Genomic DNA, 14155 nt, shown 5'->3' with positions numbered 1-14155 from the left:
CAGAGATATTGTCAGCACAGCCAAAGTATTGGTCCAGGCAGCAGGCAGGAACGTCAAGCTTAGAGCCTCAGTTGGGAAACAATAGGGACAAGGGTAAAGGCTTCTCCCAACCAAATCACAGCATCCGGACTCTAGACCCTGTTCTGGGAATTGCAAAACCCAGAGAAAACCAAAAACTGTTTTTCTAAACTCAGACTGCTATTCTGAAGCAGATACCACTGTATCATCTTGAATACCACTACTACAGTAGCAGAGCGAAAGATCAGTCCAAGTGGAAGGCAAAAAACATTGTTGATTACCATGCAGTTGCAGGTAAAAGGCAGAAATAGATGGTAGGCAGAGGCATAGTCGATAAACATTCCAGAGTCAGTTCACGTGAAAGGCAGAAACATGGCGGATAAACAATGCAAAGGGCAGGCAGAGGTATAGTCAATAAACAGGCCAGGGTCAGTTCACATGGAAGGCAGTGGTATGGTTGGTTGAGGCAGCAGGGAAATAATCAGCACAGAAATTGAAAACGGGGAAATGGCAGTCTGTTAGAAATATGGGCTAATAGTTTAGGAGTGTGACAATGTCTGAAGCATTTTCCGATGCATAGACCAGGTTGGGAGGCACATTGGGGACAATGAAAACTTGTGTCTTTCTTAACTCCTTATTTGCTGCACACCCGAGATTTTTTGGGCGTCTTCTTCCAGTTTCTGATGGTGGTATATTGTCAGGGAAATGGCGCTTATGCAGTCTATGGACATAATCGGAGCGAATACTTTCTGGGGGGGATCCTTAATGGTAGATCAGGGCAGTGACAATATCTTCAAAAAAATGTAGGAATATGTTGGGTATTTCCTTTGATTTTTGATGGGTGACGTATGCGTTATAAATGGCCAAATGGAAAAAGTAAATGGCAACTTTTTTATACCAGAAGAGGACTTTCATGTTGATAGATAGGGATAAAGCATTTGATAGTTTATTGTAATCGTGGGTAAACACAGGCTTTTGAACAGGACCGTGTCTTCTGTAAAATTCAACCAAGGTGTCATTGTGGATGGTGGACATAACGTACGCATCTTTCCTATCCCTCCACTTCACGGCCAACACTTCCTCGTTCCTCAGGCTTGCTGATTCCCCCCCTTCATAGCCTTGTGGTGACTAGTTGCTGTGGGAAGCCCTTCCTGTTTTTTTCTTGCTGTACCACAGGCCTGTAGAAGGAGCTGTAGTTTTGAACGCATAGCCTATTCAGCCCATTCCCTGTCTGCTAAACCCGGACATTTGTTGTTCCGGTAACATCATTTCCAGCCGTGTTCCACACTGGTTTCTGGCCACAGGATATAGCAAGGATTTTTCATCTCTCCCTGGAAAGCCCTGAAAATGCCAGAGAGCCTACATGGACACTGAGGCATGGCACCCCAGCTCCACTCTGGATTTGATGAGCTTGAAATACCTTGTATCTTGTAAGTGAATTTTATCCTTGTGCATTAAAAGATTGTTTTAACCACTATACTTAGGTGGCACTTCCCTTCTCTTCCCCCTTCTTGTCTTGACACAGAGCTGGCTATACTCTGAGGATAGCTGCTGCCTTCTATGTTATACATATACACATAGATACATGTGTATTCATTCCCCATGTTTTAAAACAGACTAATACGGACTATTTACATACCATTTGATTTAATTGTTTTTAGATTCAGCTCTGACTCTACGACAGGACACTATGCAATTTTGACTCTGATGGGTTCACAGATAGATACTCTGATGAGCTGGTGACAGGTCCTCTTTATTTACTGGGGCAATATGGGCACAGTAATTCACACTGTAATATGATAACCCACTGTTTTGTGATCTCCTCCTTACACTGGGTTGGTGTGAGGAGGAGAACCCGGTAACAGGCAGTTACCCCGGTTTGTTTACATTTATGACCAGATGTGATTTGATACAGCCAATTATGCGGTAAAAGACCAATTTCATTGGCACTTTACTCTGATCGGGATGGGCTTTGTTAGATCATCCCAGATCGCCCCCCTGGAGGCACGCACCAGCGGTGTTCACAGAGACCTTGCACGTGACCAGCTGTGATTGTACACAGCCGGTAATGTGGTAAAGAGACATTTTTATTGGCTGTTTACCCTAATTGGGGATGAGCTGTGTGCGAGTCACATGCCTCTACCCAGATCACTGCGCGCCCCCGGGAGCATTCACTAGTGGTGAGAACGGATGGACGTCATATGACCCCAACCCAGAGGGGGAGCTGTTCCTGCTGACTTGCTATTACAATGCGCCTGTAGGGAAGTGGTTAATCTTCAATTGCATAACACCATTTCTGAACTCCTGCAGCCTCATTTTTAAATGCAGGCACGCCAGTAACTACTGCATGTAGGGCAGGTTTCTTGATGGTGACAACAGTTGAGCATGTCTGTGTGTTGGTACAGTTGCTTTCAATCTCCATTAGAATAGTGTGTTACAGATGGACACACACTTTGTGTGTCCTTCTGTACAGAATGATACAGTGTGTTACAGAAGGAACACAATTTGAAGACAGGGACAGAGTTAAGCTGGGTACACACATAATAAACTGTCACCACTTCAGCAGGAACCAGCAGAATTTGTAGCCCTTTTTGTTCAACAGAAGAAGCAACTGATCACTGTATTCTGAAAGTTAGATGGGGGGGGGGGGTGACCTACTGTCAGAATACAGTGATCAGTGGCTTTTGTTGAAGCTTGTGTGGATGCAGGAATCTGTGAGTTTTTTTCATTCAGCCCCCCTGTAAGCAGGTGCTTACTAAGGTGTTACAGTGTTGGCTGTGTTCAGTATTTCTGGGGTTAACGCGTTACTAACTTATGGACCTTGATTTGTGCACTGGTCCGAATCATTTGGTGGAGGGGGATTATGCCGTGGGGTAGTTTTTCAGGGTTTGGGCTTGGCCACTTGGTTCCAGTGAAGGGAACTCTTAACGCGTCAGCATACCAAGACATTTTGAACAATTTCATGCTCCCAACTTTGTGGGAACATTTTGGGAATGGCCTTTTCCTGTTCCAACATGACTACGTGCCAGTGCACAAAGCAAGGTCCATAAAGACATGGATAAGTGAGTTTGGGGTGGAAGAACTTGACTGGCCTGCACAGAGTTCTGACCTCAACCCGATGGAACATCCTTGGGATGAATCAGAGCAGAGACTGCAAGCCAGGCATTCTTGAATAAAATCAGTGACTGATCTCACAAATGCGCTTCTGAAAGAATGGTCAAACATTCCCATAGACACACTCCTAAACCTTGTGGATAGCCTTCCCAGAAGAGCGAAAGCTGTTATGGCTGCAAAGGGTGGGCCAACTCAATATTGAACCCTACAGACCAAGACTGGGATGTCAATAAAGTTCATGTGTGTGTAAAGGCAGGTGACCCAATACTTTTTATCTAAATGCGTCTAAACCTGCGTTAACGCAGGAGCAAAAATACAGGGAAAAGTGGTCTGGGAAGCATAAAAGTTGTTTATACTTCCAGAGAACTTCTGTGTTTAGAAAAACTAAGATCTATTTCTCTTGCATCTAGATGTATTTGTGTTTATGTGTGTTTTCATGCGTTTATACATATTTCGCTGCAGAAAGTCAGGCTAAACTGTTCCATGAAGCACAAAATGTTTGTTTGTGTAAACACCGCAAGACTGAATGTACCTAGATACAGCTGAACACCTAGGTGCGAATTTAAACATAGCAAAGCATTACACAATACCAGATGCTTAGAAATGAGCTCCAAACACATCTGGATGCCTTCATTTTGTAGCCTGTGTGCATGGGGCCTAATAATAGTTTAGATACGCTTTGAGCAATTGGGTTTTCTTATCCTTTAGTATAAGGAAACATTTACACAAAGCTTCCTAACCCTTTCCCAAGCAGATGTTGTCTATGACTTTCTAATTGACTTACTTATACACCTTATGGCCACCCACCTAACATTGAGTATGGCCCCCTTTTTCTAAAACAGCCCTAACCCGTTGAGGCATGGACACCAAAGTAACAGTCACATGAATGGCATGACACAAGGTTTCCCTGTAGAACAAAACATCACACTGCCTCCGATGGCTTGTTTTCTTCCCATGGTGCATCCTGGTGTCATCTCTTCCCCAGGTAAGTGATGCACACGCACCTGGCCATCCACGTGATGTAAAAGAAAACTTGATTCATCAGACCAGGCAACCTTCTTCCATTGCTCCATAGTCCAGTTCTGATGTTCATGTGACCAATGTAGTGGACTTCAGAGTCTCGTACACTGCAAACTGCAATGCCCATTTTTTTGCTTTCACCACATCAACTTCTTGAACAACATGTTGGCTTCCTGCCTAATATATCCCACCAATTTTCAGATGCCAGTGTAACGAGATATTTCCTTTACCCGTCAGTGGTTATAATGTTATGGCTATTCAGTGTATATAAGGTCTCATAAACATAAAAAAAAAAACAAAGGAACGTATGTATTATACAATCACATCTTTGAAAGCAGATTTTAATTACATGCATTAGTGGTTACATTTTGTCTTTTTGTACCCACACAGTACATTAAATAATAATACAAGACAGTTATTGCATCATGCCTAAATGCTATATATCAGGGATCCTCAAATTACGGCCCAAATTACACATCCCATGAGGCATTGTAAAACTCTGACATTAACAGACATGACTAGGCATGATGGGAATTGTAGTTCCTGAACAACTGGAGGGTCATAGTATGAAGATCCCTGCTATATATGATCTCAAAACGTGACTGATTTGAAAGGTTTATTTTATTGTAAAAAAAATGGGTTGTGTTTTTTTCACATTTGTTGATAATGCCACAAGATAGAAATATAATGACGCTACACCACCAAGGGTGTTTGGAGTCACTATATGTGTATATTTTGCTAGTTTCTAACATCCACTGTGAGCAGTAAAAAAGAACGATGGTCTGTAAAACACTGCAGAATGACATGAAAATGGTACTTCATTCATGATTCATTCTGGTGGGGACCACCGCTTAGTTTTAGGAAATATATTGTGGTGGAATATTACGCACAGTCTAGCCCTGAGTCTGATCTATTTGATGGAGACAGTAAAAAAAATATTACCCACACCCATTTGTTCTGTGATCTCATTCTTTTAGAGGAACTTCCAAGTAAGTGACATACATGATGAGTATACATGATATTTCTGTGAGGGAAGTTTGTACAAAAATATCTTATATTTGTGTTTACACATTATGAACTGGATTTATTAAAGAATGACACTTTTTAACAGTTGCTAAACTACTACTACTTATGAACCCCTGCCAATATTTACTATACCTAAAGCTCACAGCACATTAGCCTGGTGGTCAATGTTTTTTACATTGGTGGTCATGGGAGAATATATAAAAAGATCATTGATGGCAGTTATATATCTGAGAAGCAGAAATATGCTTATTGCTCAAGGGACCATTAGTAACCCCTGCAGGAAACCTAGTTAAGAAAAGTTAAAGTGGAGTTCCACCCATTTTTTTATGTTTGTCTGTGCTGCATGCTCTAATCTCATAGTGTTCAGAATGGACAATTTTTATTTAATTTGTTGCTTGTAAATACCTGTATTTTGTAGTCCTTCATTACTTCCTCCTCCTTATTTGCCTAGGCTATTTGCAAGGGTTTCTGGGATAGGCATCATGTTTCCCAGTAGTCCTTGCAAACCTGACTGAAACCTATTACATTGCTTGTGCACTGAGCATGTGCGAGATATGCAAAGCTGAAATCCAGGAAGTCATACAGTCTGGTTTCATGATGCCCACACTTAAGATGGCCACGGTCTATTTCTAGATTATAAGCTAAATGCTGTAACAACCTAACAAAACGGACCTTAGTTTACAGACTAACTTTACTAGAATACATTAAGCTTGTGTATTACAGGGGTATTTATATTTAAAAAGTGAAATTGTGGGTGGAACTCCCCTTTAATACATGCAGTATTTATTTTTATTTGTTTTAAAATGTAGACTTTTTAAACCTAATGGTGCCCATACACTAGACCAGGGATCCTGAAACTATGGCCCTCCAGCTGTTACAGAACTACACATCCCATGAGGCCATGTAAAACTCTGAAGCCTCGTACACACGACCAAGAAACTCGATGGGCGAAACACATCGTTTTGCTCGTCGAGTTCCTTGTTAGGCTGTCGAGGATCTCGGCGAGCCAAATTTCCCCATTTCCGTAGAGGAAAAAGAAGACATGCTCTCTTTTTGGCTCGACGAGATCCTCGACAGTTTCCTCGTCGAAAAGTGTACACACGACCGGTTTCCTCGGAAAAAAAAAACAGCAAGTTTGTACGAGGCCATGACATTCATAGACATGACTAGGCATGATGGGAATTGTTGTTCCTGAACAACTGAAGGGCCGTAGTTTGGAGACCCATGCACTAGATGAAAAATTGTTTGAAAATATGCCATTTGGACAGTTCTATTGTTTTTTTGTCCAGTTTATCTAAAATCTAAGGAAAAGTTTGAAAACTTCTGCCGAACGGATGATAAATTGAAAGGTTAATTTGTTTCTCGCCCATTAAAAAATGAACTGTTGGTACTGCACATATGTGACCCAGAAGGAAAAAACAAACAAGAAACTGATTCATTTATGTCCATTGAACGATTTATCGTTTTAGAAATTTGGTCATTACATGATGACAATATCGTTCGCTCCCACGACCATGTGTTCTCTTTCCGAAAACAGATTTGATTGATCTTTGGCATGGTGCATGGCTAGCATAAGTGTATTTGAAATAACACACAAACATCAGCACAAGGGACATCCATAACTTACAGTCAGTAGGATATGTTCCTCTTACTGACAACTCTTCTGTTAGCTTAAATCCTCCTCAGCCCCTACCCCTGCAATCTTTAAGTGTAGCTGGTGTTTTTAAAACTGTAGGAGCCATCACAGATTTTCAACAAACACAAATTTCACATATTGAAGAGGAGCGTCAGCCAGGTTTCCAAAAATGTATAATTAGTGGCTATAAAAACAAAAATTAATGGTGGCTACAAAAACTTTTAATAAAGAGACACTCACCTTTCCAGGGATCCAGCACCGTCTTTACCTTCTTCGCCGGTCTACAGGTCCGCCAGAGACCTGTAGACTGGCCAGGGACTGGCTTGTTAACTGTGGGATGCTGGCTGTAACTCCTTGCAACTTCCCAGCTGACTTTCCACTGAAAATGCACGACTTTACATACCACAAGCAGCATACAATACATACCACATACCACAGGCAGCATACAATACATACCACATTGCATGTAGTATATAGTCAGGTGCTTTTTATTATTTGTGGTTATTTGGGTTGTATTTATGAGAAATCTGCAGTAAGTCAAAGAGATTGATTTACTAAAGGCAATGAGATTGTTCACTTTGCAAATTACCGTATTTATCGCGGTATAACGCACTCTGGCGTATACCGTGCACCCCCAAAGTGGCCCCCAATCCTGTGGGAAAAAAAGATTTTTTGTTTTTTTGTACTTACAGTTTTGGTGTCTTGCGCGGCGTCCATCTGCGGCCTCGTCGGGTCTGGCGTCCTTCTGCGGCTTCGGGTGTCCTCTTCGGCGGGTCCGGCGTCAGTCTTCGGCGGGTCGGGCGTCCATCTTCGGCGGGTCGGGCGTCCATCTTCGGCGGGTCCGGTGTCCATCTTCGGCGGGTCCGGTGTCCATCTTCGGGGGGTCCGGCGTCCTTCTGCGGCGGGTCCGGCGTCCTCCTGCGGCGTCCTCCCGCCACGACTTTGAATACTGCGCCCGCATATAGCGAGCGCAGTACACTCGTGAATCTTCGGGCAGGCTCGGGCGCCTCTCGCACTGACGTCCTGTACGCTCAGGACGTCAGGATGTCAGTACGAGAGGCGCCGAGACTGCCCGAAGATTCACGAGTGTACTGCGCTCGCTATATGCGGGCGCAGTATTCAAACTCGTGGCGGGAAAGCGGGTATCGGCGTATATCGTGCACCCACGATTTTGCCCTGATTTTCAGGGCAAAATAGTGCGCGGTATACGCCGATAAATACGGTAAGTTGTAAAACAGTTTTTCCCTGCACAGGTATTCTTTGCAAAGTGAAATTTCACCACATTGAAGAGGAGCGCCAGCCAGGTTTCCAAAAATTAATAATTAGTGGCTACAAAAACTGAAGCTTCTGACTTTTAATAAACAGACACTCACCATTCTATGGATCCAGCACCGTCCTTATTTTCTTCACTGGTCTACAGGTCCCTGGCACTGGCACGTTAACTTTGGGATGCTGGATGTAACTCGTTGCAACTTTATAACTGGCTCTCCACTGAAAATGCACAACCTGTGTTGCGCCCTGTGAATGGGACATGTCCCAGAGGTTTTTGGCCAGAAAGGGGGGCTGAACTTCCACTTGGATCACCAAGAGACAGTGAGAGCGGGTACCTGACAAAAGTTTTCTCTATGAAATATTTATCTGAACATTTTTAGCATATTTCTAAGGTAACCATATTCCATTCTGCACTCATTTATTAAACATCCTCTCAACCCTCAAGTGGCAAATTGATACTTTAAAGGTTAGAGATTTGTGACCTGTGGAAAATATAGTTTTATAATTATCAGTGAGCTGCTGCACCTGCAGGGTACTAATGAGGCATTTGAGAGGGTCTTCATCCCTTTTGGATGTGATTTCCCTTTGTGAGTATCTCACCAAAAATGTCATTTTTGTTGCAGGGGATGCCCAAAATTGATTTGTATCTTAGTACTGACTATCAGCAAGCCAATAACACAAGCAAATTATATACCTGAGGGGGGGGGGGTTGTTCTGTACACCATCTGTGTACAGAATGCCTCCAGGTAGCCACATTGCATTGCATTTTTGCAGAAAATTACAGCAGCTCCAGATTGGAAGGGAAAGGTAATTTTTCATACCATTACTTGTGTTGTAATTGTATGTGCTTTATATTTTTTTTTCTGCAAAATTTATCAAATTTAAATAATAATGGGAATAATGCTATCCAGCATTGCATTTGAATCACCATCCCCCTTGCTCAATTATTCAACTAGCACTTGAATGTGACTTTTCGGGTACATTTTGATTCTCATTTAGAAACTCATATAACAATGTTCAACTTTATTTACATCATATAAAACAATTATATGTTAAAATCACAAGCTCTGGCATGTACATCTGTTTCTTCAGTTATTACCAATAGTTAAGGTTTGTAATCACCCCTTTTTTTACCCAGTTTCAACTTCACATTATATGTAATCTGAGATTCCAATAGAACATTTTTAATCAAAGTAGAACTAAAGCTTGCAATACTTCTCCTTCAATGGTCCAGAATCTATTGTAGACACCAGCATATTCCACCTGGCTTCTTCCAGGTGCTTGGCTACGATCGTCTTCATTGAATGGTGTGGGATGATGTCTCTCATGCACATGTAGGATCTACACTGGAATGTACAGGCAGGTTGGTTTATATTATGGCATAAGAGACATTGGGGATTATTTACTAAAGGCAAATCCACTTTGTACTACAAGTGCAAACTACAAGTGCAAAGTGCATTTGAAATTACATCAAAATTGCTCTTGGAAGTGCAGTCGCTGTAGATCTGAGGGGGACATGCAAGGGAAATAAAAAAACAGCATTTTAGCTTGCACATGATTGGATTATAAAATCAGCAGAGCTTCCCGTCATTTCAGATCTACTCCTCAGATTTACAGCGACTGCACTGCCAAGTGCACTTTCAGTGCAATTTCAAGTGCACTTTGCACTTGTAGTGCAAAGTGAATTTGCCTTTCGTAAATAACCCCCATTGCGTGTGTCTTCTGCAATAAAGAGCCTGCCTAATTAATGTTTTTTTAAATTAGACTTTAGTTTTGCTTTAAAGATTGCAGTTCACTTTAGAAGTGACATCCTCTGTGGGGTTCCACCTCACATTCTTCCCCACTATTTGAGTGGGCTAGGTTCCCATGCAAGAATATAGTACAATTGTTTTTAGAGTGTCTGGTAACTGTTCTAGATTCATACCCACTGTCAACTTTCTTTCAAAGAAGTGAACTTGACTTGATTAATTGAACATATAAATCTTTATAGGAATAGAATATGAAGAAAAGCTTAGAAGTGAGAAAAAGTAGAATATTTCAAAGAAGAATATAGTTTTAAGTTTATTCAACTCATCAAATCTTTAACTCAACTTTTTTTTTCAGTGATACAATGATCAAGTCTGATGGAAGGGTGTTTTCATTAACTTCTCGATTATCTTGAAATAAATGAAAAATAGGTCATAAATTGAGCATTAAGCAGGTAAATGAGTATAAGTCCAATTTAGCAGACAAGCAATGGCACAATGTTCAGATTAATTTCCTGCACTAGGAAATGAAAATACTTTAATGGAAAATGTTATAAAAATAGAAACCTGAATAGAAAAATGAAAAAAAAAATGAAGAAAAAGGTCACGTTTTATTATAATTGCTAATACTGAGAAAATACATTTCTTATATGCAATTTATTTTTTGCAATATATGGATGGTTACAATATGTAAGCCAAAAGTAACAGTATAAAGACTCAGGAAATAAACATATTACCGTATTTATCGGCGTATAACGCGCACTTTTTCCCCATTAAAATCAGGGGGAAATCGTGGGTGCGCGTTATACGCCGATGTCATGTTCGTTTACCAGTGGGGGGGGCGGAGATTGGGCGGGAGTGTCGTTCCGGCCGTCCCACCTCGCATTGGACAGCCCGCCGGCTTACTAAGAATATTAACAAAATATTCCCTTCTCTCCTCTTCTTGCTCCTCCTCCCCCCTCCGAGTGTAGCTTCAGATTGGAGGAGGAGGAGAGGAGGAGACTGTTTGTTTCGCGCGGGAGACTGTGTAGTTTGATGCCGACCTGATCTGCTTTGCGGGCATCCGTGGGGACCCAATCCGGCTTGAACGGGTATCAACACCCGGAGACCTGATCCGACGTGATCGCTGAGACGTCGGGACTGCTGACACTGACGCCGGAGCTGGGTGAGTGGAGCGGCTCATGGACTGTGACAGGAGAAGCAGGTAGGAGGACAGTGTAATGTCATGTGCTGGAATCTGTTTCTAATATCATGTGCTGGAATCTGTTTCTAATATCATGTGCTGGGATCTGTTTCTAATATCATGTGCTGGAATCTGTTTCTAATATCATGTGCTGGGATCTGTTTCTAATATCATGTGCTGGGATCTGTGTGTAATATCATGTGCTGGGATCTGTGTGTCATATGTGCTGGGATCTGTGTGTCATATGTGCTGGAATCTGTGTGTCATATGTGCTGGGGTCTGTGTGTCATATGTGCTGGGATCTGTGTGTCATATGTGCTGGGATCTGTGTAATGTACAGAGGGGCTTTGGAATATAAAAGGGGCTGTTGAAAGTTTTTTTCCTAAAACTTCCCTCCTAAAATTAGGGTGCGCGTTATACGCCGGTGCACGTTATACGCCGATAAATACGGTACATTAATAGTAATGAGTAACATATTTTTGGTCGATGTTATTAGGCCTCTATTGCTGATATTCTTTGTTTAGTTACCACCTCTTTTTTATAAAATGCGTTGGTCTTCAAAGCCTAGTACTTAAAGAGGAGGTCCACATAAAAAGTGAACCTCCGCTTTTTGGGAATAGACTTCCGTGGGAGTCATGCCCCCCTCCCCCCGCTGTCTTCTGGGAAACACACTGGTCCCAGGACACAGCAAGGTCCAGTGAGGACTGTCCACGCCACTCGCGCTTGCGCAGTAGGGAACCGGGCAGGAAGTCGCAATGCTTCACTTCCTGATTCCCTCACCGAGGATGGTGGCAGGGGTAGCCGAGAGACGAGCAAATGTTAGGATTCGGCTGCCGACATCGTGGGCACGCTGGACAGGTAAGTGTCCATTTATTAACAGTCAGCAGCTGCAGTATTTGTAGCTGCTGGCTTTTAATATTTATTTTTTCATGCTTTAAATTTAGGTTTTACTGGAACTCATGGTAGACTCAGACCCAAACCTCATCCCTAGTTATGGGTTAAGGTTAAGGGGAAAGATTGTAAAGTCTCGTTTTAAACCCATGCTATACTTACCTCCTCTGTACAGTATTTTTTTCCCTCCTATCAAGTACCCCCACAGCAAGCAGCTTGCTATAGGGCCACTCAAGCCGAGTCACAGCTCCCTGTGTCCATTCAGACACAATGCCCTGACCCAGCCCGGTCCCCTATCTCCCCTGGTGGCTAACTGACTTTGATTGACAGCCACAGGAGCCAATGGTGTCGCTGCTGTGTCTCAGCCAATCAGGAGGAGAGTCCCGGACGTCTAAGACACTCATGGACATTAATGGAGAGAGATAGGGCTCAGGTGAGTAATTAGGGGGTGCTGGGGTGGATGCAACACACAGAAGTTTTTTTTTTCTTAATGCATAGAACATTAAAAAAACTTCTGCCTTTACAACTCCTTCAAGTTTCAAGATAAGGGTCACAGTTAGAGTAAAGATCAGTGATAATGAAGTTGCACAAAATATAATTTGCTAGAGATTTTCGACACAGAATGTAAATTTAGAGGTAACGAGAATTAAAGTTAATGGGAGATGAGCTTTGATAGACCAATGGGGACACCTGTGGAGCTGCTGGGCAAGCAATTGTCAAACAAATAGCATTGGGAAGCCAGGCACTGTTGTAGGGGACATTCGCCAATTGAAAAAAATTACAGTCAATCATTTTTGCCTTTTATATCTGCCTGGAGGTCCTGGACCTTTACCATTCTAAGGTATCACTACCTAGGTACTGTCATACCTGCTTGCTTGAAGTGCCTGTGTTTAAACTTTTATGTTATCTCAAATTATTTACCAAATGCTACTAGTGTCCTAAGAAATGATTATGCATTTTGACCATACTACACCATGGGGTTTATTTACTAATGCTGGAGAGTGCAAAATCAGGCTCACTTCTGCATAGAAACCAGTCAGCTTCTAACCTCAGTTTTTTTCAATTAAGCTTTGCCATTAAAACCTGAAAGCTAATAAAATACTCAACCCACAGAACATAGAAGATGTCAGATTGATGGATCCTATCAGAACCATCCACTTACATTTAAAACTTTGTCACGAAAACTGCACAGCAGAATCCACTATTATACAACCTCAATCTCCACCCTTCTAAGCCCTGGCCCCAATGTGGGTGCACTCATGTTTTTTGTGCGAGTTACCCACAGTTTCCCACAGACTTCTATCAGATTGCTAATTTTGCTGCGTTTTCTGAAAGCGCACCAAATGTCCAGCATGCTGCATCTCTGGTACGCTTTCAGAAAACACAGCATCTAATAGAAAAACCATGGATACACTGCACTGCAGCCAAACCGCAGGTATGGCAGAGGTTCTACCAATTCACCACTCTATCCAAAACAAAATGAAACTGTTATGGATAAAAATACACTTTTACATCACTCTTCATCAAAACATTTATTTTACATCTCTAAATAATAGTGGTCTCATCATATTCATGTTCTTCTTTTATTATTAAAAATGTTAGGTAACCTGTAGTTACAGAAATATGTTAGATGACAACGCTGAAAAAACTGCAGACCACTAAATCGGAAAAGAGTGAATTTTTTTTCCAACAGTACTACAGCATGGCAAATAGCACATGAGATCCACAATAGCAGACTGTATATTTCAGATCCACAATAGCACATTACAATTTTCTTTTTAAATATTCTGTGCCAATATGGAGTTATTTATATTGTTTTATCACATGCACACACAGCCCTCTAATCTTTTCATGCTAATAATGGTATTGATGTAGTTATCTCATCTACAACTTTTGCAATTACAGTGTGGTAACTTATGTGGGTTAATAAATGTGATAATGATCAGCTGTAATGTGAATGTGGAAAGAACATCAGTAGAGACATAAGCATAGGAACATCTTTTTGAGCATGAATATTTTTCCTTTTCTTTATGAAATGATCAACAGCCAGCAAGAAACATTTTATCTCACGCATGAAAAAATGATAAAATAAGAGAAAAATTGTTTTCAGGCCCTATGTACCAGATTTATAATAAAGAGAATTAAAATATAAGGAAAAATGATTGCTCTCAAATTACTTATTAATATATGAAAAAATAAAAAGGTTTATCAAGATTTCCTTCACGGTTACTCTTGGTGAAATGTATATAT

This window comes from Rana temporaria, chromosome 5 (assembly GCF_905171775.1).
Source record: "Rana temporaria chromosome 5, aRanTem1.1, whole genome shotgun sequence".
In the NCBI taxonomy this organism is placed as follows: Eukaryota; Metazoa; Chordata; class Amphibia; order Anura; family Ranidae; genus Rana; species Rana temporaria.
Note: the sequence above shows the minus strand (reverse complement) of the source record.